Source organism: Megascapheus bottae, unplaced genomic scaffold (assembly GCF_031878675.1).
Source record: "Megascapheus bottae isolate mThoBot1 unplaced genomic scaffold, mThoBot2.hap1 HAP1_SCAFFOLD_37, whole genome shotgun sequence".
Lineage (NCBI taxonomy): Eukaryota > Metazoa > Chordata > Mammalia > Rodentia > Geomyidae > Megascapheus > Megascapheus bottae.
This window is the reverse complement of record NW_028327804.1, coordinates 3,317,998-3,331,830: the sequence shown is the minus strand read 5'-3', so window position 1 is coordinate 3,331,830 and position 13,833 is coordinate 3,317,998. Positions and strand designations below refer to the sequence as shown.

The 13,833-nt window shown below is 38.3% G+C and overlaps 2 pseudogenes; one reads left to right on the top strand and one right to left on the bottom strand.

Annotated features, from left to right (window-relative positions):
- The window catches only part of LOC150039166 (vomeronasal type-2 receptor 116-like), a 93,926-nt pseudogene that overhangs the window by 56,454 nt on the left and 23,639 nt on the right, over positions 1-13,833 (bottom strand).
- LOC150039167 (protein ABHD13-like) lies at positions 948-1,990 on the top strand (annotated as a pseudogene).

The window sequence follows — 13,833 nt, the reverse complement described above, 5'->3', positions numbered from 1 at the left end:
ATAACACTTGTATCTACTTTGTTAAGTAAACTCAGCTTTCTGATCACTTGCTCTGTGGAAACAGCAGTTGTAAGCAGTGGGAATAAAATTTTATGGGTTTTACTGTAATTGAAACCTAATTTAGAAAAACATGGAGACACTATACTAAATAATATTTCACATTATTTTTGATAGAGGTTCAACTCAACTTACTGATTAGAGAGGCAAGAATTTCTCGAAATAAACATCTATACATTCAAACCCCACAGTCTGTGTTATTTCAAAAAGCAGTTTTCGCAAGTGCCAGTGGCTCATGCCTTATCATGGCGACTTAGGAAGCTGTTATCAAGATCTCAGTTTGAATTCAGTGGGGCAGGAAATTCTGTGAGTATGATTTCCCATTAATCACCTAAAGGGCTGTAAGTAGAATTATGGCTCAAGTGTTAGAATATTAACCTTGAGTAAAAAAGACTAGGGGAGGAGGACGGCGCTCAGGTGGTGTGGGAGCCAGCGGGGACGTTTGCGGGTGACACCCGGATGCCCGCCGGAAGTGGGACCGTGGAGCGAGCACCGCTGGAGCTCTAGGCTAGAGGGCCCCTGGGCTGCGGGAGGACGATGAGGAGAGTGGTGGGTGCGGGGCGAGGCTGCTGCATGGAGCCTGGTTTCAAGGCTGCTGCAGGCTGGTCTGTAACAGGTCATAGGTGGAGAGCAAACCTGCACTGTAGTACTGGTTCTGCTGCAACTGAAGCAAGTAAAGATGGTCACGAACCTGCCTTCCAGTCTTCATTATAAAGAGAATGCGGAGCCACAGGAAATTTCATTCAGTTGTATCACATTGTTCTTGGTCAGAACATAGTAGTTTACCCAGGGGTGTTGGGACTGTGCTGTTTGTTTCCTGCCTCTTCTGCCTGGAGCACTGGGAGATGGCCCTCAGCTTCAGCTGGGAAAACATGGAGATGGAAGTGTCTGGAAGTTTCCTACAGAGAGCTACAATGGAAAAGTCCTGGATGTTCTGGAACTTCATTGAAAGATGGCTGATAGCCTTGGCTTCGTGGTCTTGGGCTCTGTGCCGTATTTCTCTCTTACCTTTAATAGTTACATTCCATCTGCATGGCAGCATCATCTTGCTCTTGTTAATATTCCTGTCCATAGCAGGTATTCTGTATAAGTTCCAGGATGTGTTGCTTTACTTCCCAGAATAGCCTTTCTCCTCGTGCCTGTATGTTCCCAAGCCCACCGGCATTCCCACAAGAACATTTTTCATCAGAACCAAAGATGAGGTGCGTCTGAACCTATTTTGTTACGATACACTGGAGACAGCTCCCCCTACTCGCCAACCATCACCTACTTCCACGGGAACGCAGGCAACGTAGGGCACAGACTGCCAAACGCACTGCTTATGTTGGTAAACCTCGGCTTGTCAACCTTCTGCTTGTCGATTACCGAGGCTATGGGAAAATGAGGGTGAGGCCAGTGAGGAAGGACTCTATTTAGACTCGGAAGGCGTGCTGGACTATGTGATGAGGAGGCCCGACCTTGACAAGATGAAAGTTTTCCTCTTTGGCCGTTCCTTGGGGGGGGGGGCGTGAGTGGCCATTCATCTGGCTTCTGAAAATTCACACAGGATTTCAGCCATCATGGTGGAGAACACTTTTTTAAGCTACCGCACATGGCCAGCACGTTGTTCTCATTCTTCCCAATGCATTACCTTCCTTTATGTTGCTACAAAAATAAGTTTCTGTCCTACTGAAAAATCTCTCAGTGCAGAATGCCTTCACTCTTCATCTCTGGACTCTCTGACCAGTTGATTCCACCAGTAATGATGAAGCAGCTCTATGAGCTGTCCCCCTCTTGGACTAAGAGGTTAGCCATATTCCCAGAGGGAACACATAATGACACCAGGCAGTTCCAAGGCTATTTCACCGCACTGCAGCAGTTCATCAAAGAGGTGGTGAAGAGCCATTCTCTAGAGGAGATGACAAAAACTGCATCCAACGTCACCATCATATAGTGTCCCCGTTTCTGATGAATGCACTGTTTTAATTTGTGCAGAATAATAAAGAATGTTCCTTTCTAGAAGTGTGTCATGTCTGTACTTGTCTGAAGAGTGACATTAAATTTTGAAAGGACCTCAGTGCTCCTTTATGATCATCCAAATAGTTTAGTTTGTACGTTTGAGGAACTGTAATTCTTGGGTTATTTCATACAAAACTTTCTATGTGCTTTGTATCCATAACTTTAGTTTAATATGCCAGTATAGTAGAGATTATTCAAAAGTTTCTTGTTGCATAAATGGTATGATCTGTGTTCCACTTAAGGTATGATGGAGGTAGGAGAACAAGAAGCCGTTGGGTGTTATTCTTTAATAATTGCTGGGACAATCATGGTAGCAAACTTAGTTCTGTAACTGCATTTTTCACTTTAAAAGTTAAAATGAAATGCATGATGGTATTTTACTCCTTGACTTAATGTAGCATTTTTAATGTAAATAAAATAGCGCTGGACATCTACCAATGTATATGGTTACCTGGGTTATATCTATTTTTATGTAAACTCTATTTTGTTTTTGGCAAAAAGTGAAAATGAAGACTCTGTTCAGGTTGCCCTTGGATTTTTGCTCTGGTAAAGGATGAGATCCAGTTTCTTTTTATGAATAAATGGGACCTGTTTTCCAGTATACATGTACTGTGTTTTTGTTAGGCACAGTCTGGATCGTGGCCTGTAGAAATACAGACCTTTATTGTGGCTCTTTGTGCATAGTTAAACTTTTTTAATGTTTGTAATTTTTGTGGCAAAATGTTTTCGCTTCTGTTAATTTTGTAAGTCTACAGCTGAACTACTAACGGTAGTCACAATGAAGATTAGAACTTAACTAACGTTACACGATTGTACATACTATTTTATCAAATTCCCACATTCAGAAGCAAGGTACCGTTTCTTAGGATTTTTTTCACAGGATATTGCTCTACTACATCAGCCACATGCCTCCTATTTCGCTTTTTGAAAATAAAAGTTACAAAAGGAAAAACATGTTGGCTTAATATTTTAGGTGATGTGAAATATAATTAAATCAAGAGACTATTTTAGGAAACCTTATTTATTTCTAGTTTTTTATTACCTGGACTGAAAAAAAAATCCCAAGCCTTCTGACATAGAACATATTACTACATTAACAGTTAAATGGCAGTAGGTGAGAAGTAGTATTTAGACACATAGAAAAGGAAGCCCCTTGAAACTTGCAAGACTTCCTTTAACAAAATATAAGCTACGAGCGAATGGTATGACAGGCTATTGTAAGTGGTCTTCAAACATTAGACATATTTGTGTTCTGCACCTTCTTCTATCAGCTTGAGCACAGAATATTTCAGCTTTATTTATTGGCTTTCTTCAAGCAGCTAGAGTGGAAAAAATAGGAGTCAGTAATCTTCACCTTAATTTAAAGCCTTTCCATGGAGATAGGGCTACAGATACTTTGCCAAGTAGAATTCTTTTTTTTTTCATTTTCTTTTTTTTGTTTTTTTTAATTTTTTTATTGTAATTAGTAAAAGGGTTACATGATATTTGCCAGATAGAAGGTGCATTAATTCACATACATTGATACCCTTTCACATGTCTTGGTACCCGTTTCCCTCCCCCCCAAACTCCCACCCGTCTTGGTTTTCCCCCCTTCCCGATCAAATTTCAAATATCCAAATACAAATAAATTCAATATATCAGATGACAAAGTGAGATACTATACCAATATGAGATAACCAAGGGACAGCAAAGGAGATGAGAGTCAACAAAGTACATTAAGGAAAACAATCATTCATTATATGGCTTTTGTTTCACTATCCTGGAGGTCCATTCAATTAGCTTCACACTATATGTCCCTATGTATCAAGATTTTGCTCTATTGCAAATCTCTGCTAGTAGAGCCCAAGGTTTCTACTGATTATGACAAATGAGGGAAACCATTGAGCCTAAGTTCCTTTGAGTCTGGCTTACTTCACTTAATATGATTTTTTCTAAGTCTTTCCATTTCCTAACAAATGGGGCGATGTCATTCTTTCTGACAGCAACATAGAATTCCATTGTGTACAAATACCACAACTTGTTGATCCACTCATCAACTGAGGGACATACAGGTTGGTTCCATATCTTTGCTATGGTGAATAGTGCTGCAATGAACATTGTTGTGCTAGTGGGTTTAGTATGTCCTTGTTTCTGGGTGGTTGGGTAAATGCCAAGTAGTGGAATTGCTGGGTCATAGGGGAGTTCTATGTTTAGCCTTTTGAGGCACTGCCACACTGCTTTCCATAGTGGTTGAACGAGTTTGCACTCCCACCAACAGTGTAGTAGTGATCCCTCCTGGCCACATCCCCTCCAGCATCTGTTGTCATTCGTTTTCCTGATCTTGGCCATTCTAGCTGGAGTGAGGTGGAATCTTAGAGTTGTTTTGATTTGCATTTCTTTTATGACCAGAGGTGTTGAGCATTTCTTCATGTGTCTATAGGCCATTTTTGTTTCTTCTTCAGAGAAGACTCTCTTTAAGTCTTTGGCCCATTTTTAATGGGATGGTTGTTACTTTGGAGGTTACTTTTGGAGTGATGCAATTTTTTGAGTTGTGGATATATTTTAGATATGAGGCCTTTGTCCGTTGTTTGGTTGGTGAAGATCTTATCCCACTCTGTAGGCTTCCTGATTAGTTTACTAGCTATGTCCTTTGCCTTACAAAAGCTCTGCAGTTTAATGCAGTCCCACTTATCCAGCCTTTCTCTGATTTGTTGTGATTCTTGGTCCTTATTAAGAAAGTTTCGACCTGTGCCAAGGAGGCCTAGTGTGTCTCCTATTCCTTCCTGTAGAGTTTTCAGTGTGTCAGCTTTTACCTCCAGGTCTTTGATCCATTTGGAGTTAATTCTAGTGCAAGGTGACAAAGAAGGATCCAGCTTCAGTTTTCTGCAGGTGCTTAACCAGTTCTGCCAGCACAACTTGTTGAAGAGGCTGTCTTTCTTCCATTCTATTTTTTGGCTCCCTTGTCAAAGATTAGGTGGCCATAAGTCTGTGGTTTAATATCTGGGTCCTCAGTTTTATTCCATTGGTCTTCAGGCCTGTTCCTGTGCCAGTACGAAGCTGTTTTGAGAATTATAGCTCTGTAATAGAGTCTAAAGTTTGGAATTGAAATTCCTCCAGCGCTGTTCTTTCTGCTAAGAAGTGTTTTTGCTATACGGGGTCTTTTATTATACCATATGAAATTTTGGATTGCCTCTTCTATTTCATTAAAGAATGACATTGGGATGTTGATAGGTATTGCATTGAATTTGTAGATAGCTCTTGGCAAGATTGTCATTTTCACAATGTTGATTCTTCCAATCCAGGAGCATGGGAGGTTTTTCCATTTCCTTAGTTCTGCTTTAATTTCCTTTTTTAGGGTTTTAAAGTTTTCGTCAAAAAGGTCCTTGACATTCTTAGTTAAGCTGATTCCTAGGTACTTTATTTTCTTTGAGGCTATTGTTAAAGGAGTTTCTTTCCTGATTATTGCCTCGTTCCTCTCACTGTTGGCATAAAGGAAGGCAGTTGATTTTTGAGGGTTGATTTTATAGCCTGCTACTCTTCCAAAGCTTTGAGTCAGCTCAAGGAGCTTGGGAGTAGAGTCTGTAGGATTCTTTAAATACTTTAAATATGCTTGCTTTGTGCCTTATTGCACGGGCTAGGAGTTCTAGTACTATGTTAAAGAGTAATGCAGAGAGTGGGCATCCTTGTCTCGTTCCTGATTTTAAAGGGAATGGCTTTAGATTTTCACCAGTAAGTGTAACATTAGCAGTAGGTTTCTCATACACAGCCTTTATTACATTGAGGAATGTTCCATGGATTCCTAGTTTCTCCAGACCTTTTGTTGGATCTTGTCAAATGCCTTTTCTGTGTCTATTGAAACAATCATGTGATTTTTGTCCTTGCTCCTGTTGATGTGTTGAATTATATTAATTGATTTGCATATGTTGAACCAGCTTTGCCTTCCTGTGATGAATCCAGTTTGATCATAGTGTATAATTTTTTTGATGAATTGTTGTAGACGGTTGGCCAATATTTTGTTGAGAAGTTTTGCATCGATGTTCATCAAAGATATAGGTCTATAGTTCTCTTTCTTTGATGAATCTCTGTCTGGTTTGGGGATGAGGGTTATACTGGCTTCATAGAATGAGTTTGGTAAGGAACCTTCATTTTCAATTTCGTTGAAGATCTTGAGGAGTATTGGTGTGAGCTCTGCTTTGAAGACCTTATAGAATTCAGCTGTGAATCCATCTAGCCCTGGGCTTTTCTTAGGTGGAAGTTCTCTAATTGCCATTTCTATTTCAGAGCTTGAAATAGGCCTGTTGAGTTGGCTTAGTTCTTCTTGGTTCAGTGTGGGCATGTTAATATTGCCTAGGAATTCATCCATTTCATCTAGATTCTCAAATTTGTTGGCATAAAGTTTTGAGAAGTATTCCCTCATGATATTCTGGATCTTGGTAATTTCTGTCGTGATATTACCATTTTCATCTGCGATTTTGTTTATTTCGATATGCTCTCTTCTTTTTTTGGTAAGATTTGCTAAGGGCTTGTCAATTTTGTTAATTCTTTCAAAGAACCAAATCCTTGTTTTGTTGATTCTTTCTATAGTTTTTTTGGATTCCAAATCATTTAATTCTGCTTTGATTTTAATTATTTGCTTTCTTCTACTGGGATTAGGGTTGGTTTGTTGCTCTTTTTCCAGGAGCTTAAGGTGGGACATTAACTTGTTGGTTTGCAATTTTTCCAACTTGTTGTTATAGGCACTCAGCGCTATAAATTTTCCTCTGAGTACTGCCTTTGCTGTGTCCCAAAGGAGTTGGTATTTTGTGTGCTCCTTACTGTTAAATTTCATAAACTGTTGTATTTCTGTTCTGATCTCTTCGATGACCCATTGGTGATTCAACAATGTGTTGTTCAGTCTCCATGAGTTACAGGGTTTTCGTTGGTGGAGGTGTGTGTTCAGTTCCAATTTGATGCCTTTATGGTCTGAGAGTGTGCATGGAATAATTTCTGTGTTTCTGAATCTGTCCAGGTTTGTTTAATGGCCTAAGATGTGATCTATTTTGGAAAATGTTCCATGTGCTGCTGAGAAAAACGTATATTGTGTTGTTGCTGGGTGGAATATTCTGCAGATGTCTGTTAGATCTAGTTGGTCTATATAGTTGTTCAGTTCTAAGGCTTCTCTGTTGAGTTTTTGCCTTGTTGATCTGTCCATAGATGAAAGTGGTTTGTTAAAGTCACCGACAATCACTGTATTTCGATCTATGTATGGTTTCAGTGTAAGTAAAGTTTCCTTGATGAAGTTTGGAACTCCGGGATTGGGTGTGTAAATATTTAGGATCATTATATCTTCCTGGAGGAAAGATCCCTTTAGTAGTATGGAGTAACCTTCTTTGTCTTTTCTTACTAATTTTGGTTTGAAGTCTATTTTATCTGATATGAGGATGGCAACTCCAGCCTGTTTATGGAGGCCGTTAGCTTGATAGAGTTTATTCCAACCTCTCACTTTCAAAAGATGCTTGTTTTTTTGGGTAAGATGTGTCTCTTGAAGACAGCAGAACTATGGCTCTTACTTTTTGATCCAACTAGCCAGCCTATGCCGTTTAATTGGAGACTTGAGTCCATTGATATTGAGAGTTAGGATTGAGAGATATTTATTAGGTCCTACCATTTTTAAAAGCTTTTATTTGGGCCTGTGTCTTGACAGTTCTTGTGGTCCTTAGGTGGTATGCTGTTTAGGTGCCATTTCTTTCCCTATATTGCATTTATTTTGGTTTTCTATGTATAGAACATCTTTCAGAATTCTCTGTAGTGTTGGTTTTGTTGCGACATATTGTTGCAGCTTTTCCCTGGAATGGAATGTTTTTATTGTTCCCTCAGTTATGAATGAGAGCTTTGCTGGGTACAGTATTCTTGGTTGGTAGTTATTTGACTTAAGGGCATGACATATACGCTTCCAGTCACTTTCTGTGGCTGTCCGCGGCTTTGGGCGAGAGGTGGGGGAGGGGTCCTCGCGTTCTGAATTCTTTGAGAAAGTTGGATGTGAGCTTTATCTGGATTTCTTTTCAGGTTTGAGTCCTTCTTCGTTGCTTTTTGAGTTTGTTGTTGTGGATTTCTTTAGATAGTTGGCTCGTGGGACTCCCTGGTTCTCTCTTTTTGTCAGAGAAACTAGGCAGCGTCCCTATTGTCTCGGCGCCATCTTCCTTCCACTGCCAAGTAGAATTCTTAACATTCACTTTATGCCAATGTTTAGAAAGAGATTATATAAAGTGTGATTTCTAAAGAATGGTTTTCTATAAATTATTGTAAATGTCCTGTTTTTTAAAAGTGTTGAAAACTCATTATGAAAGGTGTATTTTCTATGTATAAATTCACCACAATTAAAGGCTACTTTTTATCTTGTCAAGAAAAAAAGGCTAGGGACAGTGCCTAGGCACAAAACATACAAACACACAAACACACACACACACACACACATACACACACACACACGAAGAAACAATATCATAAAGAAAGAAATCTGTTTTTTCCTACCATCGTAATTTAGAACCATTTTATCGAGTTAAATGAATTGAGGAAAGTGTGGAGCGATGGAGAACAATTGCGTAGGACAGATGTTTACCTGTCACATCAGGAACTTCATTCTCTGGGATGCAATCAAAACAACAGGCAGCCTTTCCCTTCTGTGGTGATTTCCTGAATCCAGATTTACAACTCTCACTGCAAACTGAATGAGGTATCTGAGAAAAAGAAAGGAAGAAAGTTATCAGTAGCTACTTAGACTTTTACCTAGAAATTTCACATGTTCATTGTTGTGAAATAATTCAACTGTGAATCGTAATACTTCATGACTGTCTTATCAGTGCATTAAATTCTGCTATAGATTCCAAAATAAAAATTCCATATGACTTGTATACTACAGTCTTGACATTCAGCCTGTTGAACTATTGAGAAATGTGGAGCTTTTAAAGATAATGGATAATAATGAAAGAGTAAGTTTTTCTGGCCAACACTATGAAACTTCCTTAAGTTCATGTCATTATGTGTTGTGTCTTTCTCATATTTGAAATATTGAAGGTCTATGAGGAAGAACCCAAATTGAAGTTTCCAAAGCATGCTCTGAATCACCTACATCACTTGTATAGTGATATATGTACCCTAGGCCCTTCATATCTTTCTTTATGCTTCTCAGTTACCATGTGATGAGATTGTTCTTTTTTGGACAAGAAATCTAACAAGCACTCTAGATACTACCCAGGTAATTGCAGCCACAAAGACAAGCTCTGTAATTATCAGTATCTTCCCCCACAAATACACACCAGGCAGTAGGAAATGAATTTTATTTCTGGTCCTCTGCTCGGCTCTATGTACAGATGAGACATTGTTAGGATAGATTCAAAGTAAGAAAATCCTATGATCTTCATTAAGAAAGACTTCATTAGTGTCTGTGAATTGATGCTCCACAAAGGTCTACTAATTGATAAGCTTTAGGAATTATTGAGAATAAGCCTCTCACGTTATTCAGATGTTTCAAATACTATGGATATCGTGGTTATATTCTAGACCTGAAAACTTGCTTTCTGACCTCACAAAGTATAAACATTAGATTATGGCAACAAAAAGAATAGAACTCCTATTTGCCTACACCTGGAATGCATGAGACTTGGCATGTCTCCTAAGAGGTCTGTTGTCTTCATGTATTTGTCTGCTGAAGCAGTCACAAGATAGCCCTTTGATTTAACTATTCAGGTCAACATTAGAAATTTCATTATTGTGTGCTTTAAGTATTAAAAATTGTCTTGTTTGAAGTGGCATCACATATAAATACAAATCTATGTCCCATGCTAGCTAAAAATGCAAAGGTGGAAGGTGATTCCAAGTGACTCCTCATCTGCCCAATGAATTGCCACATTTGCTGGATTTGGAAGTCATACAGTGGCACTGATTTATAATCTAATTCTGAAATCAGTGTCTGTGCTTTGAGTGGATGAAATTGTAAAGTCTGGACTTTGAATGTGTGTATGATAATGGTGGCCACTGCTTTCCCTATGGACATATGTGATGGGACTATGTGGTTGTCATCCAATGCCCTCATCAACACATTCTGCCATGAACAGTCAAGGAAAACATCAATATGCCCTTCTGTTGAGGAGGTCTTCCATTTTTTTCCATATATTTTTTATTGTAATTAATAGAAGGGATACATGATATTTGTCAGATAGATGGTGCATTAATTCCCATACACTGATACTCTTTCACATGTCTTGGTCCCCATTTCCCTCCCCCCATCCCGACCCCTCATCTTATTTTCCCCTGTTCCCTATCCAATTTCAGATAACCAAATACAAATATATCCGATATATCAGGTAACAAAATGAGATAGTGTAACAATATGAGATAACCAAGGGACAGCAAAAGTGATGAGAGATAACATAGTACCTTAAGAACAACAATCATTCATTATATGGCTTATGTTTACATCATATTTTAAATGACAAGTTTAACAAACAAGTGTTCAAGGAGTGAATCTCTAATTACAATCTCTGGGACTTACTATTTAGAACTTAATCAAAATTAGGCTAAGGGTTTGTATGTCATAGAAACATATCAATTTATGAAATAAAACATTATGTCTATAGATTCATAGGTTTATATGTCTATATAGTTATGTTTGTATTTCCATTACCATGTCCATAGCTTTGGGTATGAAGTTATTGAGTCCTCGCTCTTGTACTCTTTGGATTTAATACCCACATATTAAGGATACCATGTGCCTTTACTTCCTTAGGTCTTGACTTGTCTCACTCAACATGATTCACTCTAGATTCAGCCCTTCCCTGCGAATGCCATTATTTTATCTTGTCTGTTGGCTATGTAGAATTCCATTGTGTATATATACTACATTTTCTGTATCCATTCATGTACAGTAGGGCATCTGGATTGTTTCCATCGCCTCTCTATTGTGAATAGTTCAGAGATGAACATAGCTGAGCAGGTGTCTTTATAATATCCTGCGTCATGCTGTTCAGGATAGATGCCCAGAAGTGGTATGGCGGGATAATAGGGAAGGTCTATTTTCAGTTCTTTAAGAAATCTCCACACTGCTTTCCAGAGTGGCTGAACCAGTCTACATTCCCACCAGCAGTGTAGTAGGGTTCCTTTTTCTCCATAACCCCACCAGCAATGGTTATTGTCTGAGTTCAAAATCTTGGCCGTTCTTGTTGGGGTAAGGTGGTATCTTAGAGTTGTTTTTATTTGCATATCCTTTATGACCATAGATGATGAACATTTTCTCAAATGTTTTTCTGACATTTTAATCTCTTCTTCTGATAGGTCTCTCTTTAGTTCCCTTGCCCATTTAGTGAATGGTTTATTGAGTTTTCAGGGATTACTTTCTTGAGTTCCCTGTAGATACTAGATATTAAGCATTTGTCAGATGTATTGTTGGTGAATATCTTTTCCCAGTTGCTTGGCTGTCTCTCTACTTTTGCAACTATGTTTTTACCTGTACACAAACTTTTTATTTTGGGGTAGTCCCATTTATCGAGTCTCTCTCCAATCTGTTGTGACCCTGGGATTCTGTTCAGGAATCTGTTGCCTGTGCCTATGCTTTCAAGTGTCTCTCCTATTTTATCATGTAGTAGTTTCATAGTTTCTGGTGTGACATTGAGGTCTCTGAAGCACTTTGAGTTAATGCTTCTGCACGGCGAAAGGCTAGGGTTCAATTTTTATTTTTCTGCATGTGGCTGCCCAGTTTTGCCAGTTTTGTTTGTTCCATTGTATATCTTTGCCTCCTTTGTCAAATACAGGTTGCCTATAGGTATGTGGTTCTATTTCTGGCTCTTCTATTCTGTTCCACTGATCTTCTGGTCTGCTTTTGTGACAGTACCAAGCAGTTTTTGTTATTATGGCTCTAGAGTAGAGTTTGAGGTCTGGTATTGTAATACCACCAGCATTGCTCTTTTTGCCTAGAATTGTTTTGGTATTCTAGGTCTTTTCTTGTTCCATATGAATCTTTGGATTATATCTTCAATTTCCGTAAAGAATGTCTTTGCGATTTTGATGGGGATTGCAATGAATTTGTATATCAATTTTGGCAGTATAGCCATTTTTACTATGTTGATTCTCCCTAGCCATGAGCATGGGATGCCTTTCCATTTCCTAGTGTCCTCTTAATTTCTTTCATTGGGCTTTTATAGTTTTCATTGAATAATTTCTTTACATGTTTGGTTAAGTATAATCCTAAGTATCTTATTCTTTTGGGTGCTATTGTGAATATGATCATTTTCTTGACTTGGCCTTCTGTTTGTGTATTGTTGGTGTACAAGCAGGCTACTGACCTCTGAAGATTGATTTTGAATCCTGCCACTTTGCTAAAGTGGTTTATTAATTCTAGTAGTTTGGGAGTGGAGTTTGTTGGATCACTCAAGTAGAGGATCATGTCGTCTGCGAATAAGGATAGTTTAATTTCTTCTTTCCCTATGTGGATCCCTTTGATGTCCTTTTCTTGCCTTATTGCTCTGGCTAAGGGTTCCAGCACTATATTGAAGGGAAGTGGAGAGAGTGGGCACCCCTGCCTAGTTCCTGATTTTAAGGTGAATGGTTCCAGTCATTCACCATTTGTATAATACTGGTTGTAGATTTTTCATATATGGCTTTCACTATTTTGAGGATTGTACCTCTTATTCCTATTTTTTCTAGTGCTTTCAACATGAATGGATGTTGTATTTTGTCAAATGCCTTCTCCGCGTCCAGAGAAATTATCATATGATTCTTATCCTTAACTGTATTGATATGATGTATTACATTGATTGATTTGCGAATGTTAAACAAGCCTTGCATTTGTGGGATGAAGCCCACTTAATCATAGTGTATGATTTTTTAAATTTGTTTCTGGATTCTGTTGGGTAATATTTTATTGAGGAGTTTTGCATCTGTGTTCATTAGAAAGATAGGTCTGTAGTTTTCTTTTTTTGGTTGTGTCTTTCCCTGGTTTGGGGATGAGAGTAATATTAGCTTAATAAAATCAGTTTGGTATTGCTCCTTCTGTTTCTATTTCTCGGAAGAGTTTCAAGAGTATAGGTGTTCTTTCATTTTTAAACGTCTTGTAAAATTCCTCATTGAATCCATCTGGACTTGGGCTTTTATTGGTTGGCATTTCCCTGATTGCTTACACAATTTTGTTGTAAGAAATTGGTTTGTTGAATTTGTTTACCTCATCGTTGTTCAGTGTGGGTAGTCTATATTTATTTAAGAAATCATCCATTTCTACTAGATTTTCTTCTTTCTTTGAAAATAGGCCCTGGTAGTACCTATTCATTATGGACTGGATTTCTTGGGAATCAGTTGTTATTGTTCCCATGGGGTCTCTAATCTTGTTTATTTCAGTCCCCCCCTTTCCTTTTTTTTGATTGATCTTGCCAAGGATCTGTCTATTTTGTTGACTCTTTCAAAGAACCATCTTTTTGATTTATCAGTTTTGTGTATAGCAGGTCTTATTTCAATCTCTGAAATTTCTTATTTTATTTTTGTTATTTCTGTCCTTCTAGTTGTTTTAGAATTACCTTTTTCTTGCTCCTGTAGGTGTTCCAGTTTTTTGTTAGGTTATTTACATGCTCTTCTTCTGTCTTTTTAATATGCTCTCCTAGTGCGATAAATTTGCCTCTTAGAACTGCCTTTGCTGTGTCCCATAAGTTCCTTTGTGATGTTTCTTGATTGTCATTACATTCAAGGAAGTTTTTAATTTCATTTCTGATCTGATTTGTTACCCAGGACTTATTCAGAAGTGTGTTGTTCAGTTTCCAAGTGATTGAATGTTTTTTG